This window comes from Xiphophorus hellerii, chromosome 4, assembly GCF_003331165.1.
Source record: "Xiphophorus hellerii strain 12219 chromosome 4, Xiphophorus_hellerii-4.1, whole genome shotgun sequence".
Lineage (NCBI taxonomy): Eukaryota > Metazoa > Chordata > Actinopteri > Cyprinodontiformes > Poeciliidae > Xiphophorus > Xiphophorus hellerii.
The window spans coordinates 4,297,376-4,313,679 of record NC_045675.1 but is presented as its reverse complement, the minus strand read 5'-3'; the positions used below and the strand labels follow the sequence as shown (position 1 = coordinate 4,313,679).

The 16,304-nt window shown below is 36.0% G+C and overlaps 1 protein-coding gene across 1 annotated transcript in view; it reads right to left on the bottom strand.

The window, feature by feature from the left end:
* LOC116718581 (protein kinase C-binding protein NELL1) overlaps positions 1 to 16,304 on the bottom strand; it is a 233,510-nt gene that overhangs the window by 202,074 nt on the left and 15,132 nt on the right. The window lies entirely within an intron of this gene.

The following is a 16,304-nucleotide window of genomic DNA, read 5'->3' as shown; positions in this document are numbered from 1 at the left end:
GAATAAAATAAAATAATATAAAGGTTAAACTCTTTTCACAGCCAGTGCACCGTCTTGCCCCCTCTGTGCTACTGTCACCAGTATGAGAAAACTATTACTGGGCTCACATGGAAAAATACACAGTGGTATTTTTGCTCTTGCACTTCTTTTCTGCAATACAAGTTTGTCTAGCATATTGTAAAAAAAAAATAAATAAAATAAAACTGTTGGTGTGATGAATCTTCATGTGCCAATTTAGCAGCCTTAACATTTTGAAGTGGATTTGTGCATTTTTTCCTTTTGTACCAAATATGTATATTTTTTCCTATTTGGGCTGTAAAAAATAAAAAATAAGTAAAAAGTATTTAGTAAAAAATAAGTTCCATTTGGTTATCCATAAGCTAACTAAACAGTCAATTTCAGCAGAGTAATATGTAATATATAGACATATACAGTATCTCCACAATATAATCAAACACAATCTGGGGAAACTGAATAACCTTACACAATACTTTATGTTTTCTATCAATAATCTCATTCAATCCATGTGTAATTAGTGTGAAACAAAGATGAACCAAATTCCTAAAACTCCCTGGAGACAAGAAAATACACAAAAACAAAATAAAGCCACCTCTAGATAGAGTATCTGGGAATTCATAGTTTGAGCTCAGATGGAAAAAAGTCTTGTATAATAAACAATAAGGCTCTTTATGATCTAAATTCTACAAAAATCTACTGCTAAAAAGCCAAGCCCTGGTATCTGATTTTATACAAGTTCTAGATCAATAAGGCTAGGAGGCCGAGTTGCTTGTGTGAAACAGTTCTGATTAAACATGTCCCTAATGATGATAATGATTACATTCGGGATCTGCTGCAAACTTATTAGTGCCAGAAGATTTAATTAACCTGTTTTCAGAACATGCAAAACATCCAACATGGAAGGTCCGTCACAATAACACATTTTCCTGGGCGATAAATTATCCCAGTAATTATTATGATAAACGATAATATTGTTTTGAGACCATTTTCAAGTAACTTCAATGTTTGTCCTCTCATAGACCAATCAACTTTAATTTTGTTAAAAGAACACTTATCACTGCAACTGGAAGATATTTTACATATCGAAATAAAAACCACGGCCAACAGAAAGCATAAAATATTGTTGGAATAGAAAATATTGAGCTCATTTTAATTCATCATGTGATTAATTGATTTACTGCAACAGGCAAAGGGAGGACTTGTGCACATGCAGAGTGGAGGGAACACGTGCCTGAAACCCCAGAGTTGCAACTCCTGCGCTTCCACAATGCAAGCTTTACATGACAGACAGTCCAGTGGAGAGAAGCCTGTAGTTGTCTCAAGCAAAGGGCTTTTAAATCTCCCCAGGGTGACAGCAGCCTGCCTGCCCTCACACTCAGCCTCCCCACTGTCACAGCCCAGTTGATGGAGAGTCACTTCTCCCAGCCTTCGATGTTTTTCCACATGCAGTCTCTCTGACCAGAGTCAGACATTAGATCATCCACTTTAATCGACAAGGACACCAGCCCCGTTTCTACGGTGAGAATGCGGTCAGACCTCAGATTTCTTAACCTTCACCCAACTGACAAATAAAACACAGCTGTCACATGTCAAGGTCAACAGTCATGCATTGATTTAATTATAGTACATATGTACATGTGAAGTTCTTCCTCGTCACAGCCTTAATTAGTTCCAGCAAATTGAGGTAAAGACTTCTATCCAATAAATGTTGGACATTAATGTAGGCAAAGTTCATTCTGTGTACATCAGTTCCTGAGATCAACTGTTTAATCTAATAGATTAGCTCATCCAGCAGCAGAAGACCACACCAGGTGTCGCTTCTATCAACTAACAGGAAACTGAGGCAGAAATCCACTCAGGATCAACAAAACTGGGCAATAACCTATTGCTGTGATTTCAGCTGCAACATTCAGATGCTAGAGGCTACAGCTAGGAGTTTAATGATGTGGAAGACTTGTTCTCTCTCTTTACTATTGTTTAAACACCAGCGGTGGACAGAAATACTGTCCACCGCTGGTGGACAGTATTTACTTGAAAACTTAAGTACATTTTTTGAGCATCTTTACTTGAGTATTTATTTTTGGGGGAACTTGTGCCTTTCGACTCCACTACATTTCTAAGACGCTTGTAGTTATCTTCTCCTTTTGGCTCGGCATAGATTACTTTACTTACAGTTAACAGCGTTGCTTATAGTGGGGAGAAGAAAAAGGTGGGGGGTTTTTTTCTTCTTTGTTGGGCAAGAGAATGCCTTACATAAAATAATGAAAGTGATGAAAATAGCCATCATTCTTATTGCAGGTGATGTAAACTTTATAATAAAGTGGTTATACATGTCAACACACCATCAGGTCGTTTCACCAAGTTGCAAGGTTCTGCAAAAGCACTAAAAAATACAGCAATGTACTGATATTAGAAAATATAATTTGTACTTTTGACTAATTAAAAATTAAAAGAGCTCCAATCTAGCATTAGCATTGTGAGGTAGAAATATGGAATGACTTCATGCAATGCAGGTTAACGTGTTCCCAGGTGAAGATGCCTCAGCAGCCTGTTGCAGAAGGTCTAGTCTTCTATTTCATTTTGATTTGTTCAAAGCATTTCTCATATGTGAAAGCTTTCCCCAGAATCAGTAAAAGTCTGTGCTGCTTAATGCTAATTTCTGCAAGTATTTCTAGCACATTTTAGACATCTGTTATAATAAGCACCTCTCATGAGTAACCATGCCAACAGGGAACTTGTTTGCATGTAGGTACAGCTGATGGAAGCTCCCAAAGTTCATCTAGTGTCCAGAATAACACCTCATCTCTGAGGATTGGACGTGAATATGTAAAAAGTTTAATGCAACACAGAAAAGCAGAAAATAACAGCTAATTTCAACTACCTGCAGTGGCAATTAGCTCTTCTTCACCTTCTTTGGTTTCTTCAGTTCCTTATTAGGACTGAAACAAAAGGTCACACTTGGGTGCTGCAGCAGCCGGTATATATTCTGGATATATAGATAGTTATATAGAGTACTTGTCACCAAGACTAACATCCATTGATGTCAAGTAATTATAGATTACAGTATTGACATTTAAAAAATATATGAAGTAATAATTTTAGAAGCCAAGGAATTTTTTTTTCCCAGGAAAGAAAAACAGTTTTAATTAAAGGATAGATTTATGTCAGCAACTTTAATGCAACACAAGTTGATTTTCAAATTCTAAACTTTTTTTTACTAAAAATGTAATTTCCTATGATACTGTATACTGAGACAGTTCTACTACACTTCAGATTGTTAAAAAAATTAAGCATTAAACCAATTCATTTATCATTTCTGTCTGAATCCCCAACACTGCAGTGATGATGAGGAGCGATAAAATGGTGGGATTCTTGAAGCCTGTGCTGCATACATTACTCTCAGGTTCTTGTCGACATCAACAAAACCATTTACAGTGACAGGGGGAACAGGTAGAGTGGGATGGTTTGTCACCCAGTAGTCAGGTTGAAGTTTAGCGTAGCAGGCAGCAGCCAGCTGTCGCCCCCTCTCCTTCCCCATGTTACAGCTCATCACTTTAATCAGAAGCCTGGCGCTTCCTCCCCCAGTCTGGCAAAGTCTCACACATGTCCCCTTTAAGTGGCAGCGAGGAAGAGGAGCTAGACGGAAGTCCAGAGAGCCTTCACTCACCAAAGCTGCAGTTAGGCAAGTCTCTGAGGACTTGAGTCTGATTTGATATGGAAAACTAGCGTGACCTTGTTTCTACCAGATTAGCACATTACCGCATAATCCTTCAGTCTTTGCCACAGGCACAAAGCAGATCAGAGCTGAATTTTCTTCAGGAGTCCAAAGTCCAGCATCCAAGAAACTTGCAAGAAAATGTCTCATTCTGCCACTCACTCAGAAAAAACATGCACTGTACTGATATTTGCAGTTAATGTCACAAAATTTAAAGATACTGAAGTCAAAGACTGTCATACATACACTGCAAAAACAAAATCTTACCAAGTATTCGTCTAATTTCTAGTGCAAATATCTTAGTACAATTGAAGACAAAACCAACTTACAAGTAACTTCAGGAAGATGTAGGAGTTTGTTTTAAGTCAATAATACCTTAATATTAATAAAAAGTACTAGTCCCACTGCATATTATTCCACTTATAACATGGGAAAAATGTCTTGTTATGAGTGAAATAATCTGTCAGTGAATATAGAATTTTTTTATCAATATTAATAAATTATAGACCCAATACAAGCTGCTATATCTTGATAAAAAGTTTCTTGTAAGTTAGCTTTTCTTATTCAACATGTACTCAGGTATTTGCACTAGAAACCAGACCAAAAATACCTAATAAGATTTTGTGTCTTTGCAACAGATTTAATTTGTAGGAAAAAGTGATAATTGTGTTTATTAAACTCTACATGGACTACAGCTCTTATATTCTTTGTGAACTACATGGTAATATATAAACCATCACTTTTATAACTCATAAATCAAACAATGTTTGCTTAAATTTTTCAAAAACAGTTTCAGATGATTTACAGGTGAAATAGAAACTAAAATGAACCAAAATATGGAAAATAATTTTTTTTTTTTTTTTTTTAAGGTTTAATTGGCTCTAGTGGCCTTTATTTGACAGTGAATTAACAGGAAGGAGGTAACAAGAAAGGGGGGAAGACATGCAGAAAAAGGTCACCAGGCTGGGAATCGAACCTGTGACAGCCACGTCGAAAACTAAGGCCTCCATATGTGGGTTGTGCTTAACCCCTGCGCCACCACAACTCCCCTAATGTAAAGTTCTTATTTGTTTCTAAACTTTTAAAGATTTCAAAAGCTAGATTACAGTTTTACTGTACATGAGCCGAGTTACACCTGCACAAGTGATGCAGATCCCTGGAGTTATATGTTTATATTTTTTTTAGTCTTCTGCAATGAAATGCTTCCAGAAATATTTTAGAAACCATAATCAAAGGAGCTGGACTGAAAATATCCTCTTCATCAAATTAGCCTTGTAGCTGAAAAAGGACACCAACCTCATGTGCATGTCTCCGATTTAGACTAAAAAAAACTGTAAATTCATCCTTTTTCACTCATACATTATGAGTGAATAAGGGAACATGGAGATCTCTATTTGTTCTCCACAGTGTTTTTCACCTACTGCACAATTTCTGACAGATTGAACCGAATGCAAAAGATTTTACATACGACTTAAACGATGAATATGTCTGCAGGATTCTGTCATAGACCTGGAATTATACTGGGACACAGCCAGGTTTAGTCTCTGTTCTACAGTAAAATATGTTGAATAGGAAATATATTTTCTATGTAGATGATGGTAGATTTTCCTTAGTAAATGGAAATGTACCGCAGACCTTTAAGTGAGCTGTAATTAAACATTTACTTAAGAAACCTTCTCTCAATCAAAATGACTTCATAAACTACAGAGCTATATATAATCTCCCCTATTCTAAAATAATTATGAAATTAACAGCCAATTGAGGTTGTGAGCATCTAAATAGTAATGACTTGTTTGAAGAGTCAGATTGAAGAACTCTTCATAACACTGAAACGGCAGTAGTGAAAGTCACTAAATAATATTTTCATGGCTTGTGTTTGTGTTCTTGTTCTATTAAATCTCAAAGCTGCATTTGATACAATTGTCTTAGAAAGTCTTGAGCAGAATTTAGGGATAAAGTGATCAGCACTAGGCTGGTTTAAAACATTTTTATTTAAACGTAATCATTACAATTCAAAGTTACGTTTTGAGTACCACAAGGTTCAGTGTTTGAGTTAATTCTCTTTGCTCTCTTTGCATCCATTTTAATTGAGACAGTTTGGGAAAATGCAACTGCTGATGCTTAGCTATATCTATCCATAGATCCTTATGAAGCTAAGCAGTTATGAAGTCTACAGACATGTCTTTAAGTCAAAAACCTGGATGACTTAAAATTTTCATCATTTTGAGTAATAAACTGAACTTGACTGCATTATCTGATTACTGGGATCAATTTGTAACAGATTTATTTGAGTTTTTTTTGTAACATGGATTGAGATGACATGTTGTGAATCGTCGTTATATAAAGTGCAGTTAACTGAATCAAACACATTCTGTTTATTTTTGCGGTATGATTTTTACCGTAATTTAAAGACTACACAAGTAATTTTATTTTAGTATTACCTAATGTTTTCTTGTGTGATACTAAAGTAATCATACTACCAAATGCCCAAATAGCTTACATTGTAAAAATAACTGATTTATTAGTCATAGCTTAGAAACAATGTTCTACATCAGTTTTCTAAAATTTCAGAATTTCTTTAATCTGATAACTAAAAAAAAAAAAATCATGAAATGATATCTTCAGGATAAAACAATCCTACGACATAAATCATTTGTCAGCATAGTTTAGCTGCATTTTATTGTGAAATTCTAATGATTGATGCCTGTCTGTCTGTCTTATTCACAAGCGAGAACAAATAATCTGTTGTGAAAGAACCATCATCCAGTCAGTAACAAATAAAATGCTTCCAAAAACACACAAGGCCTTGAAGCAGTGTGATTCAAAGAATCCTACACCAACTAAATTTCATCAGTCGATCCCCTATTTTTCTAACCGTGATTGAAGCCAGTCATTTCTCCCACATTTTCAGCCCTCCAGTCATCTGCACATCCACAGCAGGCCATCCAGTCATCCATCCAGCACACTGTCCCTGAGGAGCTAGCCTGTTTTTGGCTGCTCTAGGCAGGTCTGCACTGGTGAGTAACGGAAAGAGACCGGACTGCTGAAGTAGGCTTGGACTGGAGTTGAGGATAAAGAACTGACACATGATAAGGAAAGAAGAAGAGTAACACACACGACTCACAATGTTTAGAGCAAACTCCACAACAAACACTTTGACTTCATTAGAGCTAAATCAGAGAAGGAGAAGAATTTTCTGCGATTAAAATTACACAGAGCTTTAAACTTAGAAATGTAGGAGCAGAGACATGTATAGCTACTGTCAAATAAATAAATGAACAAGGTTATTGGTGTGAGAGGGAAAAAAGCTTAAAAATGTAAAGAAATGCTAAATACTAATTCAAACTGGCAGTGCAGCTGAGAGGGAACAGCGTTTGTACAAACAAAGAGGGAGAATGTACTTTGATGCACATGAAGGATGCTGGAAGTGCATGTCAAGCAACCTCCAAACAGTTGTGCTCTCAGCAAGCATCTCCTAACTTAACTTGGCTTGCATTTGAAGAGCTCCTCAGCTGCTGAAAAATTCATAAAACCAAATCAATGAAACATTGATACTTTTTCAGCCTCTCCTTCTCCTTTGTAAGAAGATAACCCGACAGCAAACATTTAAAACCCTATATTTTCCATCCTGTTGGTTACCGGTACGATGTCATGTGTCACGCATCTAATGAGGCTGGCCACAGATGGCAGCCTGAGTGTGTAGCTTCTGACAGAGGTAATAACCCTTTATCACACACCATCAGACTGAGTGCACTTTGATTACTGTAAATAACAATGAAACTCAGAGAAATAAAGACCATCCATATGAGGGCGAGTCGCCGGCTGTCACTTAAAGGACCATAATGTAGAGCAATGACAGATTTCTACATGGCAAATATTTGATGTTGGTCAGAGTGATGAAGATTTCCTTCAGGGGCCTCCAACACATCAGCACAGCAAGGACCCGATCCCAATGGTAACCTGTTTGCAGATCGGTCTGTTGCTGGTCATGGGTTATAAGACAGAAGAAAAGAGGATTCTTTATCTATTTCAGGGCATCAAGCTCAGTTTTATTTTGGGCCATATCAAAAATCTGAATGTTCTTAAAAGGGCCGGTTGTGCCAGAATCTATTGATAAAACTCAAACTGCTAAAATATTAATAAATAGCTGTTTTGTTTCAGCATTCAATAAAAGTTTCTTAAAATGAAACAATATCAAACATCTTTTCACACTGATCAGTCCAGCAAGGATTTTGTGATTGTTTGTGTGATTTCTTTGCAATTGAAATCAGATTTATTTATTTAATTAATATTGCTGTTATGACAGATAACCAGTGTTAAATTTAACATATATAATTTATTAGGCTTTTGACACTGTAAAAAGCCACCACGCTGCTGATTTTACCACCGTTTCTGTGCTTCATTTAGGCTCCCGACAATCATGCGCTTCGTCAATATCACATGACAAAACAAAAACCACATGACCAACTTCCTCCATGCTCCCTAAATATCGGACCAATACCAATGTTAAAAAATTACTAATACAAGCCAATAAATCAACGAGCTAATATATTGTGTTTCCCTAATAATATGTTACTGAATAGCAACAAATCATAGTTTGATGAGATAAAACTGGCCAACGTTTTTCTTATTCCATGTGTAACGTTTGCTTGACAGTCTTGGGCTTGAAGCTCAATGCTCTATAAACTTTGACTGGGCATTAACAAAAACAATCTACTGAAAAAGAAGTGTCCACAGTTACAAACAGTCTAAATAGAGAGTTAATGTTTCAGAAAGATGTTCAAATCAAAATTACAAAATACAAATAAAATATGTGAGTAAGTTGCAAATGTGAGGTGATGACAATCAATATGCAAATTTGTAAGTGATGTCATGATCTGAATATGAATTTTTCAACTTTATCTTAGCCAAAATATGATTAATGAATGAAAACTCATTCATGATGGACTTTGAACTTTCCCTATGCTAGCTGTTGAAGTATGAACATAATTTAATTCATTTTAACTTGTTGAACTGAATTTAGAACTATATATCTATATTATGTATAAAGCCAGGAAAGGTTCTGGATCCTCTTCTGTAATTGTGCCAAATGGTCATTTTATTCATTGTACATGATTTTACTTGTAATGTGTGGATGAGAAATTTCAGCCATACTACTGATCTGGTTATGCAATGACGAAATAAGAAGTATTTTAAAATTTCCAGATCCCTATGCTGTGTATTTCATACTGAACAGAAACACAGCTCACCTAATTGTTTTAGTTGAGCAGCTCTGTCTTCTTTGGAGTTTCTGAATCCTGCCTCTGTCTTTCATCTTCCTAGAATAGCTTTTTTTTTTGCTTCATGTCAGCTTTTTACTCATTTATGGTTTTGTAATGAAACAGCTCTTGGATTAAAGCACTGCAAAAGGAGAAGTAATGGCAAATCCACGTAGCTCGGCTCTCCATATTTTGCAGCCTGTGAGCAAGCTGTTTAATGTCACGCCCATATGCAATATGTCAGGCATTATTGCAGGTATTAGCTATGTGCCTCTGGGCCGTGACAGATATTTTCTGGGTGAGAGGCGAGATGCCCTTGGGTGACCACTGGTTGTATTATCTCTTTGTATGCGTATGTGTGTGTTTTCGCTGTGTGTCCCATCGCGATCGTATCTCTCAAATCTGCTCAGCATGCTGCCCACGTGCACCACTTGTTTGCTCCACTCTTACTGTCTTTTTTTTTACTCTCTCTTCCATATTTAAAAGCAAGAAAACACAGTGGAGTTAAAACATTTGCCGTTAGTCTTGTTGCAGTTTGTAAATTCATGTAAAAATTATGGCTATGAACGTTAACGTGTATGATTAACAATTTTAACGATTTAATATTACACAATGCAGATCAAACGAGCCATTTTGACCTTAAAAGGTTCACATGCACAAATTACGCTGATCGCTCTGCAGGATTAGGATGAGCGAGTGTCGCTTCAATGCAAAAGCTCCACAGGAAATGAATGGAGATGGATGTTCTTATAAAACAATATTACTTCCTGAAAGTAAAAACCTAAAAAACTGAGAATTTTCAATCTTCAGAAAGCTAGCTAATTACTTTTAGAAATTGTGGAGTACTCATTACCTTAGGTCAACATTTAGCTACTTTTATAAACAGTGGAGTACTTATTACTTTAGACCAACATTTAGCTTTATACTTTTAATATCGGAGCAAGACCTAGAAAACCTCGTTAGTTTACAAATCTAGAAGAACAAACTTAAAAAGTACCATCTACTTGACAACTGTGAACAAGAATCAAACAGAGAACCAACATTTAGTTTCATCAGAACAAGAATTCACAGAAACCACTACTAGTTGGTAGTAGTCCCCACTACATGGGGACTAGTTGTCCCCATGTTTGCTCTTATCAAACATGGGGAACCAATATGTAGTTTTATACTTTTACCGTTTTGTCGTTAGCTTTTTTCTTGTATTTTTTTTAGAATTCATGTAACTGCCTTGTTGCTGAAAATGTACTATATAAATAAAATTACCTCACTCAAACAGGTTTGAGACAGTAAAACGTTTTCTCAAATATTTTTTGAGAATGTGCATACAGTGGCAGTTTGATATGGGTGATATGGGCAGATGCCCAGAGCAGCAGCAGAAAGTTGTGGGCCAAGAACTAGAAAATAAAATACATCTTGTCAGTCAGTTGTCCCCTGAACAAATTTGCTACTACTTGTATGCATGTGCAATGTAGCAAGTTTCCCTTAGTTACAGTTGAGTACATGCTTTCTGCCACAAAGAACCCCAAAAAACAAAGAAGTGCTTGTTTTTAATTAGCTGGAGTGGCTTGAACCACAACTCCATACATATTTATATTTCAAGCTTACAAAGTAAGGCATAGTGATTAACGGTGATTAATTGAAAATTTAAATAGATTTTTGAAATCAACAGAATTTGTAAAAATCCAAAGGAAGTCACCCAAAGTCTCATTCTTCTAGCTTTCTCCATAGCACAGCTAATTGAGATAAATAGCTAAGTAAGCAGATGGCTAGATGAAGAGCTGGTTGGTGAGACTGTTGATTTTGTTCAACACTCACAGTGTTTGGCTGTTTGTCAGGAGGAGCAGTGAGGAGGTAATTAAGCTTGGCTGAGTTGCATGAGGTTTTATGTAAAAACTCCCTTGTATTTATACAGACGTTCCAGCTATACAGATGTAAACTCCTCCAGAGATAGCCTCAGTCCCAGCAGAGGGTCTACCACAGGCATGGCAGATACTGATACAGCTGCTCAAAGCTCTTAGCACTCAAACGCACTACCTCACATCTCATTTCCACCTGTCTCGCCTATGTGGGTTGGTGTTTAGCAGAAATATGAGAGTGTGTTTGAATTCTGTATGCATCTGTACAATTTGTGCACCAATAGCCAGCTGTGATGTTAAAGCCTTCCCACAGCAGAGATGGATTGTGTAGTACTACAGAGGGGGTGGAGCAGATTGAATCTCAGTCTTGAGAGTTTTTAGCAAAACACGCACACAGAGACATATAAATGTTTTGAAAAAGAGAGATGAGACCCACAGGCGCTGGATGTAAACAGCATGAAAATGTAACTCTTAAGCTTATATTAAAACTGAGATTGGTAACCTGATACAAATAACCCCTCATGGTTTCTGAAATTCTCTTTATGACTCGGGTGGAGGGAAAAAACAGTTACCAGGAAGATTCCAGATTTTATCACCAGTGCCAATCACAGCCTCCGAGACGAGGTCAGAGGTAGATGGGTGTCACTTCCCAGACTTTGGAACTGCAAACTGGTGAAAGCAAGTTACTGAAAGTAATTTTTCATGCTCAAGTAAAAATGCTTGTAATATTAAATGCATGCATATCTGCTTTACAGCAAAATACTTCCTCCCAAAGTTAGCATGTTCATTATAAAAGTCGTTAATTTCAGACAGACAAAAAAAAGCATTTAAAGCTGCAGTCATCGGTTATTTATGATGCAATCCATGTTAATTGTAATTTTTTTTAATTCCTTCCAAATGTAGGCATCATTGACTTGTGTGTTAGATCTGCATAAAGTCAAAGCTATTTATTTGTGGGATAGACATAAAATGTAACTCTTTGGTTTGTGGAGCAGAACTTTAAATGTTTGCCATTATTTCACAAAACTGGAAACGTTCAGTGTTTGGTCCTATAGGGAATCAAACCAACAATGCATTTCAATTGGTAGAACCAAATTTGACACTGTAATCCAGTTTGATTGACAATGTAAACACAAGTAATTGATATTAAATAAGAAAATATTTAATCGGAGTACAAAAAGTAATTTTAAAAAAACCTGAGATCTTTCCATATTCTTTAAGTTAACAATAGGGGAAAAAAGAATATTTTTAAAAACATATTTAAATATTTTTCTTTAAAATAAACTAATTTAAATACTCAGATCTATTTTTGATTTTACTTTCTGCTATAGACAAAAGAAAAAAGAAACATCCACGCATTCTCTCCATATCTTAAAGCCATTCAAGCAGTTAGGCCACTATCTAAAAACATAACAGTCCTGTTAGAGAACAGACAGAACAATACTTCACCAAAAAACAAAGAGGCATGGCAGAACAAACAACACACACATCCCTGTTCTTTCTTATCTGAGCAAATGGGACATCAATTCACACAGAGGCAAAGCAGAACGGAGGTAACTCATCAAATATGGACTGCTAGTGTAAACTAGCTGCTGTGTATGGAGCAACATCTCTATGTGCGCTCCGAAAACCTGTCAGCAGCAGATTATTCACGCGGGACGCCATTTGGAGGCGAAGCCACGGAGTTCAGTGACTCTAGCTGCGCTGCAGTTGATTATGAAGTGAGAAACAATGAATTATTGCAACAAATGGTGCTCCAGATGTTGCCTCTGTCTTCATGACAAACACTGTGCCTTGTCGAGCGTAGACGAGTGAGCTTAACGTAACGTGAGGCTGAAAAATTTCTCTGGCTCTTCTCTGCTGACAGGTGAAGTCGAGTGCAGCTTCTCTCCTCTGAAAAAATGCTAATTATGACATTATCTTGGCTCACTCATCTAATATTTAGCTCACAGAAAGTAACCATAGATTACTTTTTGACAGTGCTTTTGGAAAAATCGCTTAAAATTGTATTTATTGTCTTTAAAAGGTAAAAAAGTTGATAAATGTCACCAACATGAGGACTTCCAGAAAATCTGTATTTATACAAATTACACACAGGTGGACTCCATTTATCAATTTATAAACATAAATTGTGAGAAATAATTGTATTAAGTGTGCTTTTTAATTTTTTTGCAAACTTATTTGACACATTTTCCCTTCAACCTCACATCTATGTGCTTAGGAGTTAAAGAGAAGAACTGAAAACCAAGTAAAGTACGAGTTAAAGTGGGCGATTCAGTGCAAAACACTAAATCACATTTAAAACTTGAGGTCAGTGCTTCCTCTTTGTCAGAGTAGGTTGAAGGTGTTGCTTTATATTGGAATAGATTATCTCCAACTGCTTGCTTTAGGATTTAAAAGCTTTTATACCCCCTACATATATTCAATGTAAATTTTTATTCAACTACTGGCAATAGTTACAGCAATAATAGAATATCTCTTATAGAATATTTTAATTTAATCTAAAAGAGCCTTGAAAAACTAACAATCGAGGTTTCATATCTTTCCACACATTTAAATAATTAAGTCTGTTTCCATGTGAGGGTTAATTTCCTTCCTCCAATAAATGCATGATTGTATAAGCTGTTAAAATTATAAAAGCAAATATTTATTCCTTAGAAAAAAACTTCAACAATCCATTGCTTTTCTTTAAAGAATATAGAAATATTATTGATACGCTTTGAATTATGTCAAAAAAGTTAGAAACACAATAAACAGTGGACGTTCTTCTTTGGTGTTCAAGCTACTGATTGAGATTTCCACAAAAAAAAAAGTGTTGATTTTTAGATTTTTGTAAAATAAGGATTTTTTTTAAAACAGCCTTCATGCCCAAGAATAAAATACATATTGAATGTTTCATCTTACTTTTTACTAAACTGAATCAAATTATTTTCTGAGTCATTAAAAAAATAATATATGGATATAGTTGCGTGGCAGATTTATCCTTGCTGAGCTTCATGCTGAGGAACTGAATAACACGCTAAGTGTATGTGGCAGCTGAATACACCGCCTCTGTTTCTTTTTAAACCATTTCTCAGTTTCAGCTCTTGTGCCTTCAAGACATGAATGTAACCCATGAAAAGCCCAAAGACAAGACGAGGAGTAGATTTTCTTACTGTTTTTAGGTACGTCTCTTCCTCCTTTGACCCAGACTAAAGAAAATGACAGCTTGAAGCAAAAAGCAGCCGCTGCACACATTTATTTCTGTTCCTTAATTTTTAATCTTTGCGTCTTTGATCTTACACTGCCAGCGTTTGTTGTGTGATCCTTCTGGGCACTGAGGTTTGAAACGGCATGGCAGGTAAAATACGCACTTCAAGTCCTAAGTAACAAAATCCAAAATACTTCAAACCAGCACTCTATGTATTATGCACTCACAAGTCCATTAGATACAATTCAGAAATAAAATCCCCTTAGAAAGTCAAACTGAACTCTTATTTCTGTTTGGGGGTCTCTCGTTTGCAAGAAGGGTTGACGCCAAGCTGTTAGCTGGAAACATCTTAGTGCTCACTTGTAATGAATAATTATACCAACTCTAATGTTTATCCTTTGGATAACAGGATTTTTATTTTATTAATTTTTTTTTTTTGAGCTGCAAGAATATCTAAATCAAGCCAGATCTGTTAGAGTTAACTATTAGACATGACAAAGCAGCGGATCTGCTGAAAAATATGCGCACGTTTGAAAATTTAACCCCATAGCTAAGATTACAATAGTGGAGAAAACGGCCATTCATTGGCCAGAACTGGTTACCATAAAAACTCAAAAACTACAGATAAAATATATTTCATTACCAAGACAAAACTTTTTTTTATTGCTTACGAAAACTGAAAAATTATAAAATCAAGTTGCAACTTGATTTCTTCTGCCATAAAGGTCAATGGTATTCAATGTTCAAAGCCATTTTGTATTATTAACTAAGCACAAATGATAAAATTAATATTTATTTCATAATCCTAAATTTGGTGCTTTGGAAACGAGGAAGATCTTTATATTAAATTGTTCATATCTGTATAATTTAAACAAAAGGTAAATACTGCTAAACTTATTTTCATACATTGTTGTTGCTTTCTTGAAGATTTAATCCATAAAACATTTGTAATGAGTTTCTTTAAAAAGGGTGATCAAATGCAGATTTATTTTTAATGCAATTCTTAAACACGATGCCTCAATAAGATATCCACACAACAAAGCTGTTGCACTACAAACTAGTTTACTTTCCTTATTTCAAATTGTTTTCATTAAGTTTAAACCATGCAGAACATTTTACTGTTCAAACCTGACCTCTACTTTTGACTACTGAAGAGGAAGTTTATTTTCTCCCAAAGCCGCTTAGACCTTCATCTGTACTTTTAGAACATAAAAATCAGGACGACTACAGTAGTCTGGTGGGGTGTTGACATGGCGACACCGATACCCTCTGCATTTGTTGAATGCTTCAGCTCAAGTTTAAAGGCTGTCTATGACATCTTTTGCTTTTACGTTGCCATGGCTCTATCTGGCGGGCCGGTAAATTAATCGTCATTTGCAGCAATGGTGGTGTCAGGGTTGTCTTGGCAACCAGGTTTTTGGACTTTGGTGGAAAATTCATGAAATGCTACAGCCACGTCCACATGGAGATAACCGGTGCTGCAAAGTTCAACAACCTTATGAAGAAGCATTGTGTTAGTTAGGAAACAGTACATATTTATGACTTTAAACGCCACTCCTGAGTAAGATTCCTCTGTTCAGTTATTTAAACAATCTTCAGGACCTGGGATGCATATTTATAACAACATAAAGCACCAAGACTTTAATCCCTGACTGTCAGCAGCTATTCAGTAGAAAGTATCTTCTATGTTTGCAAGGTAAACTAGTGAAGTATATTCAGTGAAAGCAACTTTCTTTTATAAATTGCATTTAATGTAAGGTCTTATACATTTTACAACAACATGATAATGATTCTACAAGCTGATAAACATTTCTCAGCTTTGCAACCTTCAGTGCTAAAGTAGTAACAACCAAGCAACTGTAAACCAAAAGGTCTCGCTGGATGCCATTACCTAAACTGTGATCCCTTTTGAAAGTAACAAAATTAATCTGCTCTTGCTCATCACATATGTCATAATGCTATAAAAGTGTCATAAGCTCTAATTAATCGGAACAGTAAAATTCCAGTTCAAATCTGCAACAGCCTGCAAAGCCATCAAAGTGTATGTGAATCCAATTATAGCATCCCTGTGATACCATCAAAACAAAGACAATGGCTGCAGGCAGGACAAAGCGCAGCTAATTATATTAAGCCTGTGATGGAGATTGGAAGCTGTTGTAAGACAGAGTCTGTGCGCCCTAGCAGGAGTTTGGGACAGGAATGAACAGCGTTTAATTGCACCATGCTGAGATTCCTGCACCAGTTGGCAGTCATGGATTTTAAAAGAG